The 23,432-nt window shown below is 43.0% G+C and overlaps 1 protein-coding gene across 2 annotated transcripts in view; it reads right to left on the minus strand.

Moving 5' to 3' along the window:
• Positions 1 to 23,432, minus strand: part of nav2.S (neuron navigator 2 S homeolog) — a 178,454-nt gene that overhangs the window by 91,635 nt on the left and 63,387 nt on the right. The window lies entirely within an intron of this gene.

The raw sequence follows: 23,432 nt of genomic DNA on the forward strand, positions 1-23,432 counted from the left end.
GCTGGGCGGATCCAGAGCTAATGGGGGCACTAGTTAAGGATTCAGGACTAGTTATACCACACCTGGAGCAGCGGCAACTCAATGACATCAGCAAAGTGTTACTATGTGCAAGTGTTACACAATGTGTTTCTGCTACAATAACAATATATGTGCCAGGGTGATGTCCAGGGTTACAATGTTCCCTCTCACACAACAAATTGTGGCCGGCACAAAGAAATGTGTGTGAAAACACATAATATCAAATTTATTCCTAATGCAAAATGTGAGCACAAAAGATTTCTGTCGCACATTTAGCCAAGAAGGAATTAGAGAAAACAAAGGGTTATGCACCCTCTCGGCCCCCTAACCTGACTCTTGATTTTAAATCCCCTAAATCAGTACTGGGTGGGAATCCTCTAAATGGAAAGTAGTGAATATTCAAACGTGTCACAGTAGTTTTTAATCATGTACATTATACCCTGTGTGTAACTATGTCCCCATATGGTTTGCACATGCTGTCTGTGTTAAAAGCAACTTCATTTCAGACACAACCCAAATTAATATTCAGCTGCTGTGCCCCCTCATACCCACAATGACTTCATCCCCATATACAGGTACATGAACGCTATATTCAGGGTCACCATCAAGAATCGAGGGGCCCCATACATGATACTTCAGGCTGGGCCCCCTTAGCTCATAACAAGGTTACAGATATATAGAAAAATTGGGGTAACAGTCACCCTGCTATAGTTCCAGGGGTACCCAGGGCACAAATAAACACTCACCCCAAATCTCACCCTAACTGGCCTTCAGACTGGGCCCCCTTAGCTCATAACAAGGTTACAGATATATAGAAATATTGGGGTAACAGTCACCCTGCTATAGTTCCAGGGGTACCCAGGGCACAAATAAACACTCACCCCAAATCTCCCCCTAACTGGCCTTCAGACTGGGCATCTGTAATTAATAAGAAAGGAACTCACAAGTCCATGCTGTGGCCACTCTTCCATTGTGTCCAATCCCAATGGTGTGCTGGTTCCCTCATACTGGTCTCCAATCCAGTGGACATCATATGTAGGGGATTTAGTGGGTGAGAAAGCCATTCCACACACATGGGATAAAAATCACTGTCCAGCTTTATTGGAATAATTAAAACAACAAACAGGCATCCTTTGCAGATGTACTCCTACCCTATGACATGTTAGATCAGGTGTGGAATGGCTTTCTCACCCACTTAATCAACTACATCCGTAATTAATAACAAGATTACAGATTTATAGAAACATCGGGGTAACATCTATCCTGCAATAGTTCCAGGGGTACCAAGGGCACAAATAAGCACTCACCCCAAATCCCCCCCAAACTGGCCTTCAGGTTGAGCCACCTTAGCTTATAACAAGATTACAGATATATAGAAACATTGGGGTAACAGTCACCCTGCTATAGTTACAGGGGTACAGAGGACACAAAGAAGTATTCACTCCCAATCTCCCTCTAACTGGCCTTCAGAATGGGCCTCCTTAGCCAATAACAAGGTTACAGACATATAGAAACATTAGGGGTCACCCTGCTATGGTTCCAGGGGTACCCAGGGCACAAAGCTGTAGAGGCTGGTGGGAATTCCAGGGAGGAAATTCTTTAAAGAAGGAGAGGAAGCTTCACAACCACATTCCATCCGCACAGATGGTTCAGCGGGGAATTCAAAAATGTTTGAGAAGACAATGAACTGCCTGATAAAAAGGGGTTGGGACAGACAGACAGCGCCTTTCTGCATCCGATCTGATGTCTAATCAGTGGAAGAACATGAATGAAGTAAAATGCAGTTTTAGTGATTACTAATCTAAAAGCTTTGCTTTGGGCAGAAGACACGCAAGGCGCAGGGCACACGGTTGGCACATTTTATAACAATAGGTCAATAAGTCTTCATTCTGGCACCTTATTGTATTCTTTCCGTGTAATGGAATCTGAGTCTGGACTCAAGGCTGAATGAGAAAAGGCAGTACAGCTACACAAAGTATTTCCCAGATGCCCAATCTCACTGTTCACATCTCAGCAGTCTCATTCCTACTGGCTGATCCTGAACAAACAGAGCCAGTGACAGTTGCGTGCCAATGGGATTGGGAGTAAATATACACACAGCTGGGTACACTGTAGCCACACGCAGGCCTAAGTGTAATGAGCGGGGCCTTAAACTCACTTGGGTCCCTTTCGGGGTCACGTAGGGTTGCCACCTTTTCTGGAAAAAAATACAGTCTTTCCTATATATTTATAATTTTTCCCTATTAATAACATTGGGATCAGCCATCATCAATACTGGCCAGGTGGCAAACCTAGGGTCACGGCAGCCGTACCAGCAGGGCAATAAAGAATCCTTTCCTTTTCTATTATAGGATTTGCCCTCCCACCCCTTATCAATCACATTTATCCCTATCCCAGGCCAATACAATGCCATTAAAATGTATAATGGGTTCAATAAAATGGGTCCAGTACAAAAATTTTATGAAAGCATAGGACACTTGTTCCGCTAATGAACAGCCACATTGCAGTAAAGCACTGGCATAAGGCAGCAACACTCACAGCTCCATACACACAATCATGGGAAAGCTGTGCCCACCCAAGCAGAAAGTCATTGGGCTGAAGTGCCTCTGCAATATGCCATTAAACATCCATATAAAGACCCCCTGTCACAATGGAGGACACATTTAGAAATATATTGTATGGAAATTACATGGGGGTTTAGCACAAGCCCACAATGGAGGGGGTTGTAGACACAGCAGCACAATGGTGATCTCCCCCAGGCTCTGTAGTAGATAAATCAAATGCCCAGAGAAAGAAATGGTCCCAAGTCAACTAGGGGCAAGTACAGATGATCCAGTTTGTGCCAGAACCATATGCAGAGGTGCTTATTATCAGTGACACAAGTGCAATTAACCCAAGGCTCTACAGACAAACTCAAGTGAACCTGTGGCCCTAATCAGCTGAACTGCAGCCAACCTGTGGCCCTAATCAGCTGAACTGCAGCCAACCTGTGGCCCTAATCAGCTGAACTGCAGCCAACCAGTGGCCCCAACTAGCTGAACTGCAGCCAACCTGTGGCCCCAACCAGCTGAACTGCAGCCAACCTGTGGCCCCAAACAGCTGAACTGCAGCCAACCTGTGGCCCCAAACAGCTGAACTGCAGCCAACCTGTGGCCCCAACCAGCTGAGCTGCAGCCAACCTGTGGCCCCAACCATTGTTGCTGAATTACACCCACCAATGGTTTGGTAAGCAGAAGGCAAGGGGAGCTGCAGTTCAGCAGCTGAAGAGCTACAGATTGAAAGGTACAAATATGTACCTTTTATAAAGAAGCCCAGCTGTTTGCCTTGTCACTACCTGTTACTCTAATAATATTCCAGTCTGCACACTCACTTACACCCCATTGTTTATTCCTGTGTTTTCTATATTGAGTTTCTATCACTTGTTTCCATGGTGACTGCCCAGTAAAGTATAGAGTAAGGAGAAAGCCACAACTGTACAGTGTAGGGCCCAGATGACAGACAGCCCTGACACTCGGATGTGTCTATTTATCTAACACTTCTGTGTTGATACATGAGAATAAAAAGGGAAACAACACAATCGGGCAGCGTGCAGCTAGCGTAGACCCACCCAGCACAATATTATCTCGAAACCTAAAAGATCCTCGGGAAACTGAAATGTGTTTCATTGTAACAAGGTAAGATACTAGTGATTCACTGCACCAGCACTAACCATATAGTATATACACAGAAAAGCTAGTTCTGCAGCTGTTCAACTACAACTCCCACAATCCCCTGACAGCCACTGGCTCAATTATGTAAGATTGTTCCCAATTGGCAAACAGGGTGTTCCAGGTATAAGGGAGCTGAGTCTGTGACATGAAATCATTTTGGTTTTGTCTGAAAATGGAAAAAAGACAAAATAAAAACAGAGAGGAGTTCTTGTCACACCATAGACTTAGGGTAGAACTTTTAAGTGCGATAGCTTCCGTTCCGATGCGCTGAGATGAATTGCAGGTCATCACGTCGGATGCGGTGAATCTAAGGTAATAGGAATGTTGGACGTTGTCGCTGCGTGCATCCGTCACGACACCACTGTCGGATTAAGATGTAACATGAGTTTCTATTACAGTACTTACTTAAGATTTGGCGCATCTGAAGTGGTGCCTGCGATTCATCTTAGCGCGTAGGAATGGACGGTATTGCACTTAAAATCACCCGTGGAGTTCTACTCTTAGTGACTTATGTTAAAGTCTCCATCCAGTGCCGGGCCAGGAAAGCTGGGCGCCTGAGGCTGCCTGGTCAGTCATGCTGCCCCCAACCGCATATGCGCGCAAACGAGCGAGATCATGCACGTGAACAGACGCACAGATGAGCACATGCGTGCATGAACAGGCGCGTACCGATGCGGAACTTGTCTGTGCCGGAGGTAACAATTGCCGGACATGGGGTAGGTACTTGGGGTAGGCAGAAGAGGCACGGTGACGGGCCTAGGGTGCAAAGTTTGGGGGCGCCAGGCACGTGTCTCTTCTGCCTACCCCTAGTCCCGGCCCTGTCTCCATCACTTTACCCAAAGCAGTAACCACAAACCAGTCTTCATTTATTGCAGATAAGGGAGGAGCCATACAGTACAGTATGAGGGTATAGCTTATTGTGTGCCCAGAACATTCCTTTTCTGTATATTTGTGTGTATATATATATATATATATATATATATATATATATATATATATATATAAATATATATATATATATATATATATGGGAAGAGGTGCCATATTGATTCCCTTATTCCCTTAGACAGTACAGTATGATGGTATAGCTTATTGTGTGCCCAGAACATTCCTTTTCTGTATATTTGTATTTATATATACAGGAGGGAGCTGCCATATATCAGTAAAACTACATGAAGTGAATGGGTGTGAGCAGTGGAAGAGCACAGACAAGCTGGCGTGAGGTTCTGCAGAGGAGACGGTTGCACTGGCATCTCACCAACTTGCTTTCAATAAACTCTGCTACCAAAACTGCTGATACCCATATTTCACTGGATGTGTCATTTACCATATTCAGCCTAATATAAGGTAACTCACTGCAGTAATTAACAGCTATGTGGTTCTATGTATAAATGAGAGATAGATGGCATAACAATAAATACAGAAAACTGAATGACCGTGTGTGTGTTTTACAATTAATTAAGTATAAAGAAAAAAAGAGGAAGAGAATATATGCAATACATATTATAACATGGCACACCCACACTTTATCACGGCTTCCCCTTGCTCCTGACTCCTGTTGTTCATCACTAAAAACAATGAAGGACAATGGGAGTCACATTTACGCTTACATTGTGCTGTCTAGCCTACAGAATTGCAACTCCCAGAATCCTACCATGGACTAAAACTGCTGCGTGCTGTAGTCAAACTACTGGTCAGCTCCCCCATCATATAATCCAAAGGCCACATGTGGCCCTCTAGTCAATCTATATGGCCTAGGGCCCACTGACTGCTGTTTCAATGGTGTGGCACCCAGCAAATGCCCTAAGTAACACAAAGACAGCCTGCTGATATACAAGCTGGGGCTATAATTGCTTCAGGCTGGGACCGTTATCCGGAAATCCATTATCTAGAAAGCTCAGAATCACGGAAAGGCCATCTCCTATAGACTCCATTTTCTCCAAATAATCCAAATTTTTAAAAATGATTTCCCTTTTCTGTGTAATAAAAAAGGAGTAGCTTCTACTTGATCTATATATTAATCTTTTTTCCCTATTAATAACATTGGGATCAACCATCGTTTTTACCGGCCAGGCCAGTAAAATAGAGGCCAGGTGGCAACTCTAGACGCAGCATGTTGCATTTTACCTGTGATTGGCGCTTAAATGCGTCTGTGTGAGTACAGCCCCATTGACAATAATCAGTGCTTCTACTCCTGCTTAATCAGTTCAATCTGCAGCATGCATCTAAATGAATCGCTAATTAGCCATGCAGGCTGTGGATTCCATATGTGTTAGGTTTTAAATGGGTGAGGTGGCAACCCTATGATTATTGCAGTACATGGAAGGTGAATGACAGAACACGGAGGCGATTCCCTGCAGCGATGGCGGAGCACGTGCAGATTGGAAGTCTTGCTGGCGGCTGGCTCATCTCAGTGTCAGCTCTGTAGGAAGAGAAGGAGGACAGAGAGCAGAGATTCGGGGGCTGACACACTGTAATTTGCCTTTTCACACATTGCAGAAATAGATATAGTGCAACTATAGCCTTGGCCCCCTTCCCATGCAAGGCTCTCAGGCACTTGTTTATAGTGTAACTTAGACCCATTGACATCATTAGGATTGTGCCCATATAAGGGTAAGTAAGGCTGGATAGTGAGGGCTGGATAGTGAAAGCTCTGCATGCTGGGCCAATACACCCACCCGTTGCAATACAAATGGAACCGGTACTGCTCACCCATCCCTGGGACTCACCCTTAAAGGAGAAATAAAACCCTTATTAAAAAAAACCCCTACTCTACATAGACCCCCCTCCCTCTCCCCCCCCCAGCCTAGCTGCTACCCCAGGCAAATGCCCCTGACTTTTTACTTACCCCTCGGTGCAGATTCACGACATCGGAGTTCACAGCAGCCATCTTCTTCTCTTCGGTCTTCATCAGCAAGTAAGTTCCGTATCGGCGCATGCACTGTTGGAGCAGTCTTTGGGTTTTTGTCAACTGCGCATGGGGCGAAAGTTACAAAAATTGCCGAAGCGAAAGAAGAAGAACCAATGAAGACCAAAGAAGAAGAAGATGCTCCCGTGAACTCCAATGCCATGAATCTGCACTGAGGGGTAAGTTGAAAATTTAGGGGAATTTGCCTGGGGTAGCAGCTAGACTGGGGGGGGGGAGAGGAGTGAGGGGTGTCTATGTAGGGTAGGGTTTTCTTTAATAAGGGGTTTACTTCCCTTTAAATACAAAGATAAAACATATATATGCACTCTACATATAACTGGAGCTGAATTTTCCACCAGTGCTTTTATGTATCTAGGTGTATTCCTATATAGTTACAAGGCCTTATGTTTCTTGCATCTGGATGTTTTGCCCTCAGTTATACCATGTGACACATACAAAGAGAATGATGAGTAAAGCCTATGATTGGATAATGCTGCTGGGCCAATGGAGATGTCAATGCAGGCCTCATCCAATGAAAGCTGCCTGGTTTGTGGATGCCCATCTCTGAAGGGTTAAACTCGCAGTTGTCGTACTAATCATTCGAATATAAGAAAATACACAGATGAAACTAATGAACTATTAGTATGGTGCAGAGAGGGATATTCTGAGACAATTTGCAATTGGTCTACATGTTATTATTTGTGGTTTTTGAGTTATTTAGATTTTTGTTCAACAGCTACCCAGTTTGCAATTTCAGCCATCTGGATGCTAGGGTCAACATTACCCTAGCAACCATGCACTGGCTTGAATAAGTGTCTGGAATATGAATGAGAGGCATGAATAGAAACATGAGGAATAAAAAGTAGCAATAACAATACATTTGTAGCCTTACAGATGTTTATAGATGGGGTCAGTGACCCCCATTTGAAAACTGGAAAGAGTCAGAAGAATGCAGATAATTAAAAAAACTTGAAAAGCTGCTTAGACATGGCCATTCTAAACGTTGACTTTAAGGTGAACCACCCATTTAACTGTTAGTATGATGTAGAGAGGGATATTCTGAGACAATTTGCAATTGGTTTTCTTTTGTTGGTTTTTGACTTATTTAGCTTTTTATTCAGCAGCTCTCCAGTTTGCAGTTTCAGCCATCTGGTTGCTAGGGTCCAAATTACCCTAGCAACCATGCATTGATATGAATAAGAGACTGTAATATGAATAGGAGAAGCCTGCATAAAGAAGGAATAAAAAGTAGCAATAACAATACATTTGTAGCTTTACAGAGCCTTTGTTTTTTAGATGGGGTCATTGACCCCCCTTTGACAGCTGGAATGAGTCAGAAGAAGAAGGCAAATAAATTAAAAACTATAATAAAGATAAAATGAAGACCAATTGAAAAGTTGCTTGGAATTAGCCGTTCTATAACATACTAAAATATAGGTGACTCACCCCTTTAATATTTCTGCCCCCCTGTTCCGTGTTTCTCTTTGCGCAAGGGAATTGCTGCCATAGGGAGCAGATACACAGTACCACACCCAGACACAAATCTCCCATAAACAATAAGGCAGGGGGTAATGGGAAACATATGGATAAATCAATGGTACAGAGCATCATCAGGCAATGGAAAGGTAAGCACAATGCCCACAGGGAGCTCCCCTGCCGTTGATACTGGACTGAGTGGAAAATTCCATCAGCCATGGATTGTATGGGCCAGGGGCCAACAGCTCTGTCAACTGTGTCTCATTTAGTTCACTTTCCAGAGGCAAAATTACATACCTCTCAACTGTGCTGTTTTTTGCGGGACAGTCCCGATTTTGACAGCTCAACACGAAGTCCCGGATTGTTACTGAAATGTCCTAACTTTCTCTTTGATTTTCTGCACTGAACAGCCAGAAAAAGATACAAAGTTTCTAAAACTTAATTGGCTTTTGGCAGAGAGCCCAGTCCTTTAAGGGCTCTTACTAGTGCTGCCACCCGGCCGGTATTTTACCGGCCTAACCATTAAAGCACCTGCCAAGGCCGGGATTACAAATTTACTGGCAATGTAGCTGCCGGTAAATTTGTAATACACCTAACAAAAGCCTGTGGTCTGCCCCCAGCCTGGTGAAAACTAACCTTTTTCCTGCCGGCTTCTTCCAACGTGTGTCATGGCTCCGCCCCCTTTGACATCACAACCTGCCCAGCCAATCACGCACAGTGGCTCCAGCCCCGTTATCATTATGATCTGCCCCCTTTGCCATCAGGGACCACCCTTTTATTCCCACTCCCCTCGAGCAACCCTAGCTCTTGCAGATGAGTGGTTTTACCTGCTCTCCTCTGCGTTGCATTTCCTTCTGTTCAGCCGCAGGGGAGCACAGGAGTAGATGCACTGAATTATTGTCAATGGGGCTGTACTCACACAGACGCATGTAACGCAAGTTGGGACGCAGCATGTTGCATTTTACCTGCGTTCAGCGCTTACATGCGTCTGTGTGAGTACAGCCCCATTGACAATAATTCAGTCCTACTCCTACTCCTTCTATTCCTGCGCTCCCCTGCGGCTGAACAGAAGAAAGCGCAATGCTTGGGAGCGCAGGTAAAACCACTCATCCCTAAAGAGCAATTCCCCTTCATTAGCAAAACTGTAATAACACACAAAACCACAGAAATGTGTTCAGACTTTCATAACCTGACAAATTATGTAAAATGAACATGGTAATTCCGGATAGTGGCCACAAACATGGGTGTGGTCAAAGTATTTTTCTCCCTCTTTCTATTTCCAAAATGTTGGGAGGTATGTGAGTGTGCACATTTCTTCTTGTTTGCAGATAACTCTGCCTTTATTTTATAAGAATTTCAGGCTACTTCCAAGGCAATTAACTTTGCCTTAAACAAATATGGCAGCACTCGCTACCAGGAAGCTCTTGGTTAATGGCTCTGCATAGTGAGGAACAAGATGCCACTAACTGCCTGTTCCTTTAGATGTTTATTCAATTCGTAAGAACTGACTTTATCAGTAAGCGAGACGTGAATGTATTCCTGCCATCCCGAATAAACTTCTTCATCAGGGGGAGAAGGCTTCTGTGAAATGGGGGAAACATACATCTCGGCCAAACGCTTTGCCTTTCACTGTCGCTGCATATGCTGATTGAAAAACAGAGGGGGTAGAACCTGCAGAAAGCAGGTGTGTGGCCCATTATACAGAAAGCTCTAAATTACTGGAAGGTTGTCTCTTTGATACTCCATTTTATCAATTTATTCAAAACAATTTCCTTTTTCTGTGTAATAATAAAACAGTAGCTTGTACTTAATCCCAACTAAGACATAATTAATCCTTATTGGAGGCAAAACCAGCCTATCGGGTTTATTTAATGTTTACAGTTTTTGTTTTGTGGCTCCACCTATTATACATAATACTTTTCCCTGATTTTACATTTTACTGGATTTTACACCATTTTTTTCTGGTCCCCTGAAAAATGTAAAATGGGGGTTCTACTGTATATGATTTTCTAGTAGACGGCTATGAAGATCCAAATTACAGAAAGATTCGTTATCCGGAAAACCCCAGTTCCCGAGCATTCTGGATAACAGATCCCATACCTGTATTAATATTATTGCTTTATTACCACAGAAAAGTATTGAGACCCAGATGAGACAGGATCATTAGCTTGATCAGGAAACATAATGGGGGGGGGCAGTGATTAAAGGGAAAGCACTGGGTAATGTAAGTGTGAAAAGGATCTCCAGCCGCTGGAATCATCAGGCTCATATACCAACCGACAATATTCACAGCCCATATGGGAATAATCTTTGTACTCTCTAAGGGTAGAGCTCCACGATTATTTTTTGTCGGATCGACACCCGCCGTCAAAACGCACGTGTGAAAATATAATTGGACTGAATGAAAAGTCGCACTTAACAACTACACGGTCCAACTGTTGGATGAAGACGCTGCTTTCTGCGTTTCACATCAAACAGCCGTGTCGCTGTTGGACTGTTGGACTGACTTTTCAATCAGTCCAATTATACTTTCACGCGTGTGGATCTCTACCCTAATACGTTGTGCAAAGACTGGGACCCTAAATATTTTGGAATCCCACCTTACGGAACTAAACATATAATTCTATATGCTACTTATAGTCTACTTTGCTACACATAGGGGGTTATTTGTTATTTATAAGTCCAAATGCCGAAAACTCCAAAAATTCCAAAAAAACTTTATTTAACTCAGAGGGTGTTAAAAGTCCGAATAAAAAAGTACTCCAACTCAGACCTGCCGCGTTCATGTAGAAGTGAATGGGAGAAGTCCCAAAGTTTTCCTGATCTGCGCTGGGTTTCATGCAATAAGGGTAGGACTACATGGACGTTTTCGGCACGATCCGGCTATGCGACAAAACGCCTGCGACAAAACGCATGCGACAGAAATAAGGTAAGAGATAGAAATGTCAGATGAAGTCGCATCGTTGATCTGATGCGACACGACTGTCGGATGCAGACGCTGCATCTGCATCCGACAGTCGTATCGGATCGCATCCGACAGTCATGTCATGTCGGATCAACAATGCGACTTCATCCGACATTTCTATCTCTCACCTTATTTCTGTAGTATGCGTTTTGTTGCAGCGTCTCGGAAACCGAAAACGTCCATGTAGTCCTACCCTTCTCCAAAGATTTTGGTTTCAGGCAATAAACCCAAAAAATCTGGCATCAAATCTGAAAATTTTGTATGATTAAAAAATGTTTTTCCTAAACAGGAAATTTTCAGAAAAAATAAGGGGGAAAAATCCGTGTGGATTTGGTTGGACTATTTTACTGAAAATTATCAGAAATTTTCGGATTTTGATAAATATCCCCCATGTTGGCATCATCAATGCAATTTTGGGTTAGTGTCTCTTTAAGTGGCACTAGGGTTGCCACCTTTTCTGGAAAAAAATACCGGCCTTCCAATATATTTATCTTTTTTTCCCTATTAACATTAGGATCAATCATCATTTTTACCGGCCAGGTGGCAACCCTAAGTTGCACATGGCTGCTGCCCATCGGAAGCAATACAGCAGTCCCGCACCTTAAAGGACCAGTAACATGAAAAGATTTTTTTTAAAAAATAATTTTTACTTAACGAAAAAAACACCAAGGCAGTTTTAACTTTAAATGCGCAAAGTCTTTATTAAGAAATTACTTACTCATTCTCTGCTTGCGCTCCTCTTCAGAAACAGCGACAGGGCGATGATCCATTGTGCGGTACTCGATTTCTCCTCCCTCGCTACCTCCTATAGAAGGCAGGGAGGAAAAATCGAGTGCCGCACAATGAATTTTTTTTACATTTTTTTTTTTTTTACTGGTCTTTTAACACCAATTGATAGGACAGACTGACATATGCAGAGGCGTTTGAGCCGGAGTAAAGTGCATGTGAATGGGGGAAGCCCAGGCCCTGTGGCTCTGTACATGTATTTACTGGGCAGTACAATAAGCCGTAGTGCATTAGTGCTCAATTGCTGGTTAAAAGGATTTCCATAATAAGGCACCAGGGGAAAGCGCACATCGCTCCTCAGAGTGTATATTGATAGAACAGCAATTCATTAGACATTTCTCATTCCCTTCAAAGCATATCCGAGGGTTCTGCTGACAAGAGCCAGAGAGAAGGGGAATTCTAATTAAATCAGCTCAGTCTGACATAAACAGATCACTATCAGGGAGAAATGGACAAGGTCACAGGCAGATTATATATATATATATATATATATATATATATATATATATATATATATATATATATATATATATATATATATATATATATATATATATAGACCAATTCCAAGAAACTTTTCAATTGGTCTTCATTGCATATTTTTTTATAGTTGCTTCATTATATGCCTTCTTCTCTTTCCAGCTTTCAAATGGGGGTCGCTGACCCAATCTATGGATTGTTAATGCTACTTTTTATCCCTTGTCTTTCTATTCAGACCCTCTGTTATTCATATTCCAGTATCTCATTCAAATCAGTGTGTGGTTGCTAAGGTAATTTGAACCCTAGCAACCAGTCTGCTGAAATGGCAAACTGGAGCACTGCTGAACAAAAAGCTAAATAACTCAAAACCCACGAATAATAACAAATGAAAAACAATTGTCTCAGAATATCCCTCTCTACATCATGCTATCAGTTAATTTAAAGGTGAACAACCCCTTAGGGTTGGGGCTGACGGGCAGATTCGGGGAAATTTAGTCGCCTGGCGACTAATCACCTCTTCTGCGGGGCTACAATCTCCCCGAACTACCTTCCGTCCGCCCAGTGTCGGACTGGCCCACCAGGATACCTGGAAAAGTCCCGGTGGGCCAAGGTGTCAGTGGGCCCTTATGCTGCTAGACATGTGGCCTATTTAATGGCCATTTCCTATTTCTATGAGAACAAAGTGGCTAAATAGATGGAATAATAGATTATAGTATGTAAAGAAAAGAGACTAGGAGAATAGAGGTTGAGTGAGGAAAGGAACAATAGTAGTACTAAGAGTGGGCCCCTGATCTAAGATTAATTGGTGGGCCCCTATAAAACATTTTTGGGTGGGCCCCTGGTGTCCCAGTCCGACATTGTGTCTGCCTTCCGCCTGCTTGAATGATGAATCGCCTGAGCTAATGAGTGAGGCAACTTCGGGCGACTTCGAAAATCGAAGCACCGCGAGTGCATTAGCACAGGCGATTCTTCATTCAAGCAGGCGGAAGGAAGATTGTCACCCCGCAGAACAGGCGATTAGTCACCAGGCAACTAAATCTCCCCGAATCTGCCCGTCTGCCCCAACCCTAACTGCCCCTCTAGAAACTGCAACTCTCGGCACCCTGCATGCAGACGAAAGATATGCTGCAAGCAGATAGGCTGCTCCCGTAAGCCCCGTTCTGATGATCAGACAGACACACATTAGTACAGGAGATAATGCCGCCAATCTCTTAGATAGAGAATGCATATGAGCAGACTGACAGAGGCAATCTCATTAAAGGATTAAATAGATTGGCTGCAGAGGTAACAGTTTTAAAGCTGAACTAACCAATCACTTTAACAGATTACAATGAAAGAAATTAAGCAGCGGCTCTGCCCCATGCCAGCTGACTCAGCAAAGTGGAATGGGCAGGCGCCCAGCACAGCACTATGGGGTTGATTTGAGATCTATCAGCATTTTTGGTAATTGAAAAGATCTTTTCTAAACACAAACTGCTCCACGGTTTCCATGCAGCAATTATCCCCCTATGCAAACCCTAATAATAATAGTAATAATCTCCCCTGTGTACTTCTAGGTTGGGCCATTATCAGCTGAAGTTCCCCTTCGGACGAGGATAGAGGAATAAAGCAGATCCCTCTCGGCTATTTATCCATTCTGCACTTTTATTCTACCGGGGTTATTTCTGGGCAATGGCTGGGTTCCCTTGGAGTAGCGTGGAAGATAAATATAGCCGGTATTAGAGCATTCCTGCCGACGGAATCAAGAATATCCCCATAAATGGGTGGCACTGAGGAAAAGACCAAAGTAGGGAGAAGGGCAAAGGTCTTTTTATCGGTGGTTTCTGCCCTATTGGTGTAAAAAAAGAAAGAAAGAAAATAAATGTATATAATACACAAAAGCCATAAATATCTGGTAAACTATATCCTATAGTTGGCTATTTTCATGCTAACTTCAATACACTAATAGTTATTTGCACGTTAACTCTGTGTTGCTGGTCTTCCTTGGTTTAAATATATATATATATGTGGGATAAAATTATATGGATATGACATGTATATATGTTATAAGTGTATATATCTATCATATACGATTGGCCTCTGCATTATACCGTAACTGATTGGAAACAGCCTCGCATTTCCCCAAAAGAGGCAGATGATTGGTCCCAGACAAAAACGACCGTTTTTTCGGAGCAGCGCTTCCAGATAAACAGGAGCTTTCCAAGAAGTGGAGTGTGTGATGTGCAGGAATGCCTCCCCGTTCCGACTCCTGCTCACAGTCATGTTGTCAGCGCCGCAGCTTCGTTCTCGTCATCAGAAAACCGAGATTTAATTCTGCTGTCAGAATTCCATCTGCCCAAGTGCTGGTTCCACAATAACATTGGTTTAGGGGGCTCCGGGGAAGGGCACTTAGAGTGGAGAAAGGGCAGAAGTTCCAGTGAGGAGGTTTAAAGGAGAAGGAAAGGTGTTTTTACTTGGGGGTATTGTGAATGTATTTACTTACCTGACACCCCAGGCCAGTGCTCATATAAACAGAAAAATGCACTAGCCTGGGGTTCTTCCAGCAAGCACCACAGAGCAATCGTCTTTCTGCATCTTATTTCTGCAAATTTCCAGGGACAGACACATGCATGTGCAGTAGAACAAAATATCGTCTTTTTCGTTGAAGTTTGGCTTTTCGATCTACTGCCCGCTAGAAGAAAGAAGAAGCGGGAATAGGATCCATCGGTGGTGCTCGCTGGAAGAACTCCGGCTGGTGCAGTTTTCTGCTAATTAGGAGCACTGACCTGGGGTGTCAGGTAGGTAGAGGAGCGCCAGTAGGTAGTGGAGATTCAGTATGTTCTTTCTAAATAAAGCAAATAAAAAAAAAAAAGCAAAGCAAATAAACTTTGCGATTTTAAAGTTTAATATGTGTTTGTGTGGTTTTTTTTGTAGTATACAAACACATTTTTTTTTAAAAAAAAAAAATTGAGGTAACTGAAAAAATAAACATTGGTGGCCTGGGCCCCCCATATGTTAAAAAAAAAACTTAAGTGTCCAGGGTCCCCCATAAAAGTTACATAAAAAACATTGGTGGTCAGGAGTTTAAACAAAAAAAAGACCATTGGTGTTCAATGGAACTTACCTTTAAAGGTCTTCTTCATTCTCCTCTTGTTTGGCTCCATTCGGCTACTTTTCCTCTTCTTCGGCTCGATTCGTCAGCTTCGGGTCCTTTCGGTGGCTTTCAGATCCTTTCGGTGGCTTCGGGTCCATTCGGCTCTGGCTTTCGGAGCCTTTCTATTCTTCATGACTTGGGGGGGGGGGTGGCAAATCCAGGAATTGTAGCACCGCAGGGCCTGGTACAGCTTTTCCCCCCCCTGATGGCAGCCCTACCCCAAGTAGAAAATGCCTTTCCTCCTCCTTTGCGTGTCCATGAAAGACTATTTTGTACCGTGAACTCTATAGGAAGCCGATCATATTTGTCCAACTAATAAGAGTACTCCATTGGCCTTCACAAGTGGTCTACTCTCTACTCACTGATTTTCCTACAACTTCTGGAAAATTTCACACTGGGGCCCCCCTGGAATGGTTGTGTAGAGGGAAACCGCCTATATGGACACAGTGGGCCTCTTATGAGCCGCTTGATCTTATCTCACTCCAAGAGTTTCAAGAATCCTTTGGCTTCACTGGGGCGGAAAATGAGTCTGGGCAGCTTGTTAGATAGGCAGCAGTGATATGGGGCAAAGTAGGCTTTTGATGTAAAAATTTTCCTTTTCTTGCTACTAAACAGCACAAGCTTCGTCACATACAGCTCAAGGTTATGCAGTCCCCCATCACACTCAAATACAGCCAAGATGGGATTGTGTAATTAGCAACTGCACAACTGCCTTCGTCTCCCCCTTGTTAAACAAAAACCCTTTCTACGGAAAGCAAGTGAAACGGAACCTATATCATTAGGAAACACAACAGTGTTTCACTTTTCACATTACAAGACAGTTCCAGCACCTATGTGAGAGGTGGGTGGTGTGCACTGTGACGCATGTGTGGCCATTTAATCCTATGGCGGACTTTTGTCATAATGCATTAAGTCAATGGGAGTTATTTCTTATGGTGACTTTTTTTTGTCCTAATGCATTAAAGTCAATGGGCTTTTTTTCTGATGGGCGTTTTTTCTCTGTGAATTTTTCCGTGGCAAATTTTCGGTGCAGTTTTGCGAAAATAATTTGCACATGGCAAAATTTGGAATTTCACAGCGAATCCATGGCTAACGATTAGATTCGCTCATCCATACTAACGAGTGATTAATTTAGATGCATGATGCATGGCTGCACATAAGGGTAGAACTACATGGGCTTTTTGGCGTGATCCCATGAGCTACAACAAAACGCCAGCGTCAAATCGCATGCGATGGAAATAAGGGAAGTGAATGCATTGTCGGATGGTGTCGCAGCATCTGACGCGACACAACTGTCGGATGCAGACGCAGCGTGCAGCGTGCATGCGACTTCATCCGACATTTGCATTACTTACATTATTTCCATTGCATGTGATTTGTCGCTGGCGTCCATGTAGTTCTAATTAATCAATTCAGTCTGCAGCATGCATCTAAATGAATTGCTAATTAGCCATGCAGGCTGTGGATTCCAAATGCGACGGTTTTAGGGCTCTTACACAGGGGCACCTATTCCTGCATTCCCCTCTGGCTCAAATATGGATGCACCGAATCCAGGATTCGGTTCGGGATTCGGCCAGGATTCAGCATTTTTCAGCAGGATTCGGATTCGGCTGAATCCTTATGCCAAGCCGAACCAAATCCTAATTTGCATATGCAAATTAGGGGCGGGAGGAAAACTTTTTGTCACAAAACAAGGAAGTAAAAATGTTTTCCCCTTCCCACTCCTAATTTGCAAATTAGGATTTGGATTTGGTTCGGTATTCGTCTGAATCTTTCGCGAAGGATTTGGGGGTTCGGCCGAATCCAAAATAGTGGATTCGGTGCATCCCTAGGCTGAATGGAAGAAAGCGCAACGCAGGGGAGCGCAGGAAAAAAACGCCCGTATGTAAGAGCCCTTAAAGGGGTGAGGTGACAACTCAGGGTACAACTACACAAGCGTCTTCAACACGATTCCTGTGGATCCGACACAGTGCGCTAAAACGCAGGTGTCAAATCGGATGCGACCGAAAATAAGGTAAGAAATACAAATGTCGGATGGTGTCGCAGCGTTCATCCGATGCAACACGACTGACGATGCAGACGCAGTGCAAACCAACTTCGATATAGCTTACCATATTTTCTGTCGCATCAAACTTGATGCCTGCATTTTGGTGCACCTCGTCAGATCTGCCGGAATCGCGTTGAAGACGCTCATGTAGTTGTAACCTAATGAATGGTGGGCTATACACTTATTCAAGTCTTCTATATAGAACCCTGGCCTAGCAGAACCCAACATTATCCCCAGGCATATAGGTATCTATGCATAATATAAAGACACAGGTTTCTGCACTAAAGAGCTTACAGTCTATTAAGGAGAGGTCAGAGTCCTGTACTATTTTGTGAGGTTTCCATGTTTTTTAGTGCTGTGGTTCAGCTCTCCAATGGCCTGATACGTATGGTAAAATATATGGTGCTGGCTGAAACGCACTTGACTGCCAGCTCTGGAGATTCTATGTTTGTGGTTTCTTCTTTAACTCTTTATACCAGGGAAAGCAGTCACTCAGCTTGGAGCAAACCCTCATGGTGTCATGCCATATGTTAGAGAGCCCAGGACAAGCATCGGGCACGCATAGGGTTGCCACCTGGCCAGTATTTTACCAGCCTGGCCGGTAAAAATGATGGTTGATCCCAATGTTATTATTAGGAAAAAAGATAAATATATAGGAAGGCCGGTATTTCTTTCTATAAAAGGTGGCAACCCTAGACACGCAGGGTTATTTATGCTTGGTGCTGCGGGGTGTCAGGGCTTTGATAATCATACTCTAGTTCTCTCATTTCTTACAATGTGATCACTGCCCGGCAGCACTAATCCAACATGACTGGTCGGGCCGATAAGTATCCCTTATTTATTTGCAATAAGGTTATACTTCAAAACTGTGAGTTTCCACTAGAGGCTGCTGATTTGCTGAGTCTATTGATAAGATGCATCTTTTACTGCAAAGCTATGTTTATATTTTATTACATGTGTTCTAATAAAAATACACAGTTTTAGATTGGTGTTTATTTCATGCCTGTTTATTATATGATCCCATGACAGGCACAGTATGGGATGGGCACCCTGCCTGTATGAGCCGTCTCTGACTCACAAGAGAACTGCGGAAATAACCCTGTAAGTGCTGAACATGAGAAAGATAAGGGGATTACTTCTGGCACTAACAGAGTTGTACAGACGGGAGTATTATATCAGCAAGAACCGACTCATACAGTCTCTCCATATTACTCTACAGCTGCAAATGAAATGCTTAGGTCAAGAACTGCAGGAGGGCTGCAGGTAGGCTTGCCAACTTTTCTGGAAAAATACACCGGCCTTCCTATATATTTATATGTTTTCCCTATTAATAACATTGGGATCAACCATCATTTTTACCGGCAAGGCCGGTAAAATGCCAGCCAGGTGGCAACCCTGGCTACAGGTTGGACATCCCTGATCATTATATTGAATTATATTGAATATATCCAAAATATCTACCATTTAATGCAAACATCCTCTTGGCTATACTGCCCTTGTAATGGGATCCCTCTGTACAGACTATGGGGTATATTTATCAAAGAGTGAAGTTAATAGTGAAGTTCCGCCACTAGAGTGAAATTCCGCCACTCTCCATTCATTTCTATGGGATTTTTATAGGCGTATTTATCAAAGGGTGAACTTTCACTTTCACCCATTGATAAATATGCCTTTCAAAATCCCACAGAAATGAATTGAGAGCTGCGGAATTTCACTCTAGTGGCGGAACTTCACTCTTTGATAAATTTACCCCTATGAGCAAATTTAGGGGACTGTTCCTGCTGAATTGTGCTTAGTACAGGGGAATACCTATGCTGACATAGTTTTATGGTCTCTCTGTACAGGCTATGAGCAAACTTAGGGGCTGTTCCTGCTAAATTGTGCTTAGTACAGGGGAATACCTATGCTGCCATAGTTTTATGGGATCTCTCTGTACAGACTATGAGCAAACTTAGGGGCTGTTCCTGCTGAATTGTGCTTAGTATAGGAGATAACCTTTGCAGGCTTAGTTTTTTTGGTATGGCTCTGGACAGTCTATAGACAAACCTAAAGTCACTTCACCTTCATACTGGCTTCTTGCCAGGAGTGCAGGAGAGCAGCTTGAGGACGCCATTAAGTGCACAAGGGCTGCTGATGCAACTGCTGGCTGAGCCAGTAACACCTATAACCTAGAAGTAGGGAAAACAAAGCGCGGGAGAAGTCATTCTACACTGACCTACAAATAAAATGCAGGAATCTACTAACAATTTCATTTGCAGTGAGATGCATTTTTCCCTTATGCCTAAATCCTATGCCGCTGCTGCTCCAGCTTCACATGGGAGCACTTTATTTACTAATTACCCCCTTCACTTACTGCTGCCAACACAGCCCACTGGAACTGTCACAATCGCCCCCTGAAAGTTGCTATTTGTCACCAATAACCTCCTCCGCACACACTTTGTGAAGATATAATCAGCCACTTTCCACCACCTCGGATATGTCTGCGACTTTTCATGAATCACCTACACGCTGGTGTGCATAGCAACCACCCCCGCCTGAGATTAGAGATTTTGTCTTAAAGGGGTTGTTCACCTACTATCTTAGAATAATGCAAAGAGTGATATTCTGAGATAATTTGCCATTGGTTTTCATTATTTATTATTTGTGGTTTTTGAGTTATTTAGCTTTTTAGTCAGCAGCTCTCCAGTTTGCAATTTCAGCAATTTGGTTGCTAGGGCCCAATACACCCAAGCAACCATACACTGGTTTCAATAAGATACTGAAATATGAATAGGCGAGGCTTGAATAGAAAGATGAGGAATAAAAAGTAGCAATAACAATACGTTTTTTAGCCTTACAGAGCATTTTTAGATGGGGTCAGTGACCCCACCCCCATCTGAAAGCTGGAAAGAGTCAGAAGAAGACAGATAATTATAAAACTTTCAAAAAAGAAAATTAAGACCAGTTGAAAAGTTGCTTAGAATTAGCCGTTCTTTACCATATTAAATGTTAACATAAAGGTGAACCAACCCTTTAATAAAGTTTTTTGTTGAACAATTTTGCACCAATTTGCACCTGGGAAGTAACCCATAAATACCAATCCAATCTTTGCTTTCACTGTTCTACCTGCTGAAACAAGCTATTCACCAATTGGTTACAGTGGATTACCGTAGCGATGCGGTCTTCTGGTGCTGCTGATTGGGGGGGGCCATGGGCTAGGTAAGTACAGGTATGGGATCTGTTATCTGGAAATCCATTATCCAGAAAGCTCCAAATTATAATCAACATTTTTAAAAAAGGATTTCTTTTTTGTCTATACAGATATGGAACCTGTTGTCCAGAACCTGGACCTGGTGATTTCTAGATAACGTATCTTTCCGTAATTGGGATTTTCATCTTCAATCTACTAGAAAATCATATTTTATTATTGCACAGAAAAAGGAAATCATTTAAAAAAATATTTGATTATTTGGATAAAATGGAGTCTATGGGAGATGGCTTTTCTGTAATTCAGAGCTTTCTGGAAAAATGGGGTTCCGTTTAATGGATCCCATATCTGTAATAATAAAAAGTAGCTTGTACTTGATCCCAACTAAGGTATAATTAATCCTTATTGGAAGCAGAACCAGCCTATTGGGTTTATTTAATGTTTACATGATTTCTTATGACTTAAGGCATGAAGATTCCGATTACGGAATGATCTGAAAAACCCAAGTATTCTGGTTAAGTCCCATAACTGCAGCTTAGTCAAGGACGGATAATCAATATCACCAAAAAAAATCTCTATGGATGAAACCTCCAATATTTCCATTAGAATAACATAAAAGAACAGCAGAAAATAACAGCATAGGAGAAGAATCTTTGCAGAAAAAAGGGGGCCTGTCCCTTTAATAAATAACTGAGTAATAATAGTGGATTGAATGCAGCAATGCCATGTCCCACAGGCAAGACTGGGGCTCCCAGCATTTCCGTGTGATACACAATGTTTCCTATTGTCTGCACAATACACAATCCTCTTTTTATTTGGGGAAATATACCCTAAAATATTTGCTTCTTTGTTTCTGAACTTGTGCAACGAGTGTCACCCACAAACGTCTGTGGCCTTGATCTCTATTCATCACCATCATCGTGACGGGTTTTAACATATCTCCCAAATATGTGAGGGCTCCGTGCCTTCCCCAAATCTCATTGGGATAAACAAGGGGAGTGCACAGAAGGAGCCTCTTGTCTCCATCCCCGAGCATTTTCCGACCCTTGCCAAGTAATAATGATAATAATTCTGCGCGAATGACTCAAAACAAAATGTTAAATATTACAAACATCTGTTCATGCACCATAAAGGCGCATTGTTCCAATCCCAATGACTAATTTGCATGCTAATGACCGAGCCAGGCATACAGAAGCCGCAGATTCATGCAAAGGAATACGGGTAAAATTTTACACTGTTCTCGTTACAAATGAACAAATTAATGGAAAAGTTGAAAAGAAAAAGGCAAAATTTACTGATTACACTTTCTAGCGCTTACTGGCAATATTGTTATTATAGTTATTTTAATGTTTTTAAGCTCCAAAAATAGGATGGGTACCTTCAGATTCTCCGTGTGTCTGTTTAAGGTTCCTCTAGGTAGAGTCCTGCGCGTGTTCATTTTTTGGAACCTGTACCCGACCCGTAACCGCAACCTGCAATCCACAACTCGCATTCTTACCCGTTACCTGAATCGACCCGCAAGTACCTTATCACAACCTGGACCCGCGACCCGCTGACCATCAAGAATCAGGGAGAGCTGTCATTGTAAACCAGAAGTGACATCATCGGAAGTAGGCGTGATCAGAAAAAAGGAGTAAAAGTCGCTATTGAGAAGACCCACGGCCCGACCCGCAAACCCGCAGAACCGCAAACCCGCGTCTATACCCGCACCCGGAACTTCTACCCACAACCCGCAGAGTACCACAGGTTTTTGCAGGTAACCCGCAGGTACCCAACCCGCTGCAGGACTCTGTCTCCAGGTACTCGGGTTTCCTCCCCACACCCCAAGCACATAGGTAGATTGAGTGGATCTGAATAGAAATGACTCTAGTGTGTGAGATTGTAATAAAGACCTTAGATTGTAAACTCAAGGGGGAAGGGACTGATGGGAATGTAATAGGGACCTTAGATTGTAAACTCAACTGGTGCAGGGACTGATGGGAATGTAATGGGACCCACAGACTGTAAGCTCACTGGGACAGGAAATTTGATAGGAACCTTAGATTGTAAGCTCACTGGGGCAGGTACTGATAGGAATGTGACGGAGCCCTCAGATTGTAAGCTCGCTGGAGCAGGGACTGATGGGCATGTAATAGGGACCTTAGATTTTAAGCTCATTGGGGCAGGGACTGATGGGAATGTGATAGGGACCTTAGACTATAAGATCCACTGCATGATGGAAATGCTGTATAATGTCTATATGCCAGTGCTATAGACAGCAGACAGCTATGAAGGAGAAATGTTGCATGAGGGAGCCACGCATGCTGCAGGAGCACTGGTGCAGATGACAGACAAACATATGCAGCTTGGGAGTTTTGTAGATGGTCACAAATTTGTGCAGGGAGCAAACTGCCACATTACTGTCTTCATGTTTCTTGGCATTTCCAATGTTTTATTTCAGAAGGTTGAACAACATTAATCACTGAATGTTTTAGGGCGCACAGTACCCCTCACATTGCAAGGGTCTAGTACAAACATTCATTGTGAGAGAGTAGAATACATTGTATCCCATTCCTCTAGTCAAAGTGCAACAGAAATACCGGATTTACAAATATGAAGCTGATTATGTGCAATTTCATTGCTCAGTATATTTGTATACATGCACCAGGTCTGCCAAAGCTCAAATATATTTCCTGTGAATTCTAATAGAGTTCTGGATTTTAATCACCCCCTCAATTATCCA

This window comes from Xenopus laevis, chromosome 4S, assembly GCF_017654675.1.
Source record: "Xenopus laevis strain J_2021 chromosome 4S, Xenopus_laevis_v10.1, whole genome shotgun sequence".
In the NCBI taxonomy this organism is placed as follows: domain Eukaryota; kingdom Metazoa; phylum Chordata; class Amphibia; order Anura; family Pipidae; genus Xenopus; species Xenopus laevis.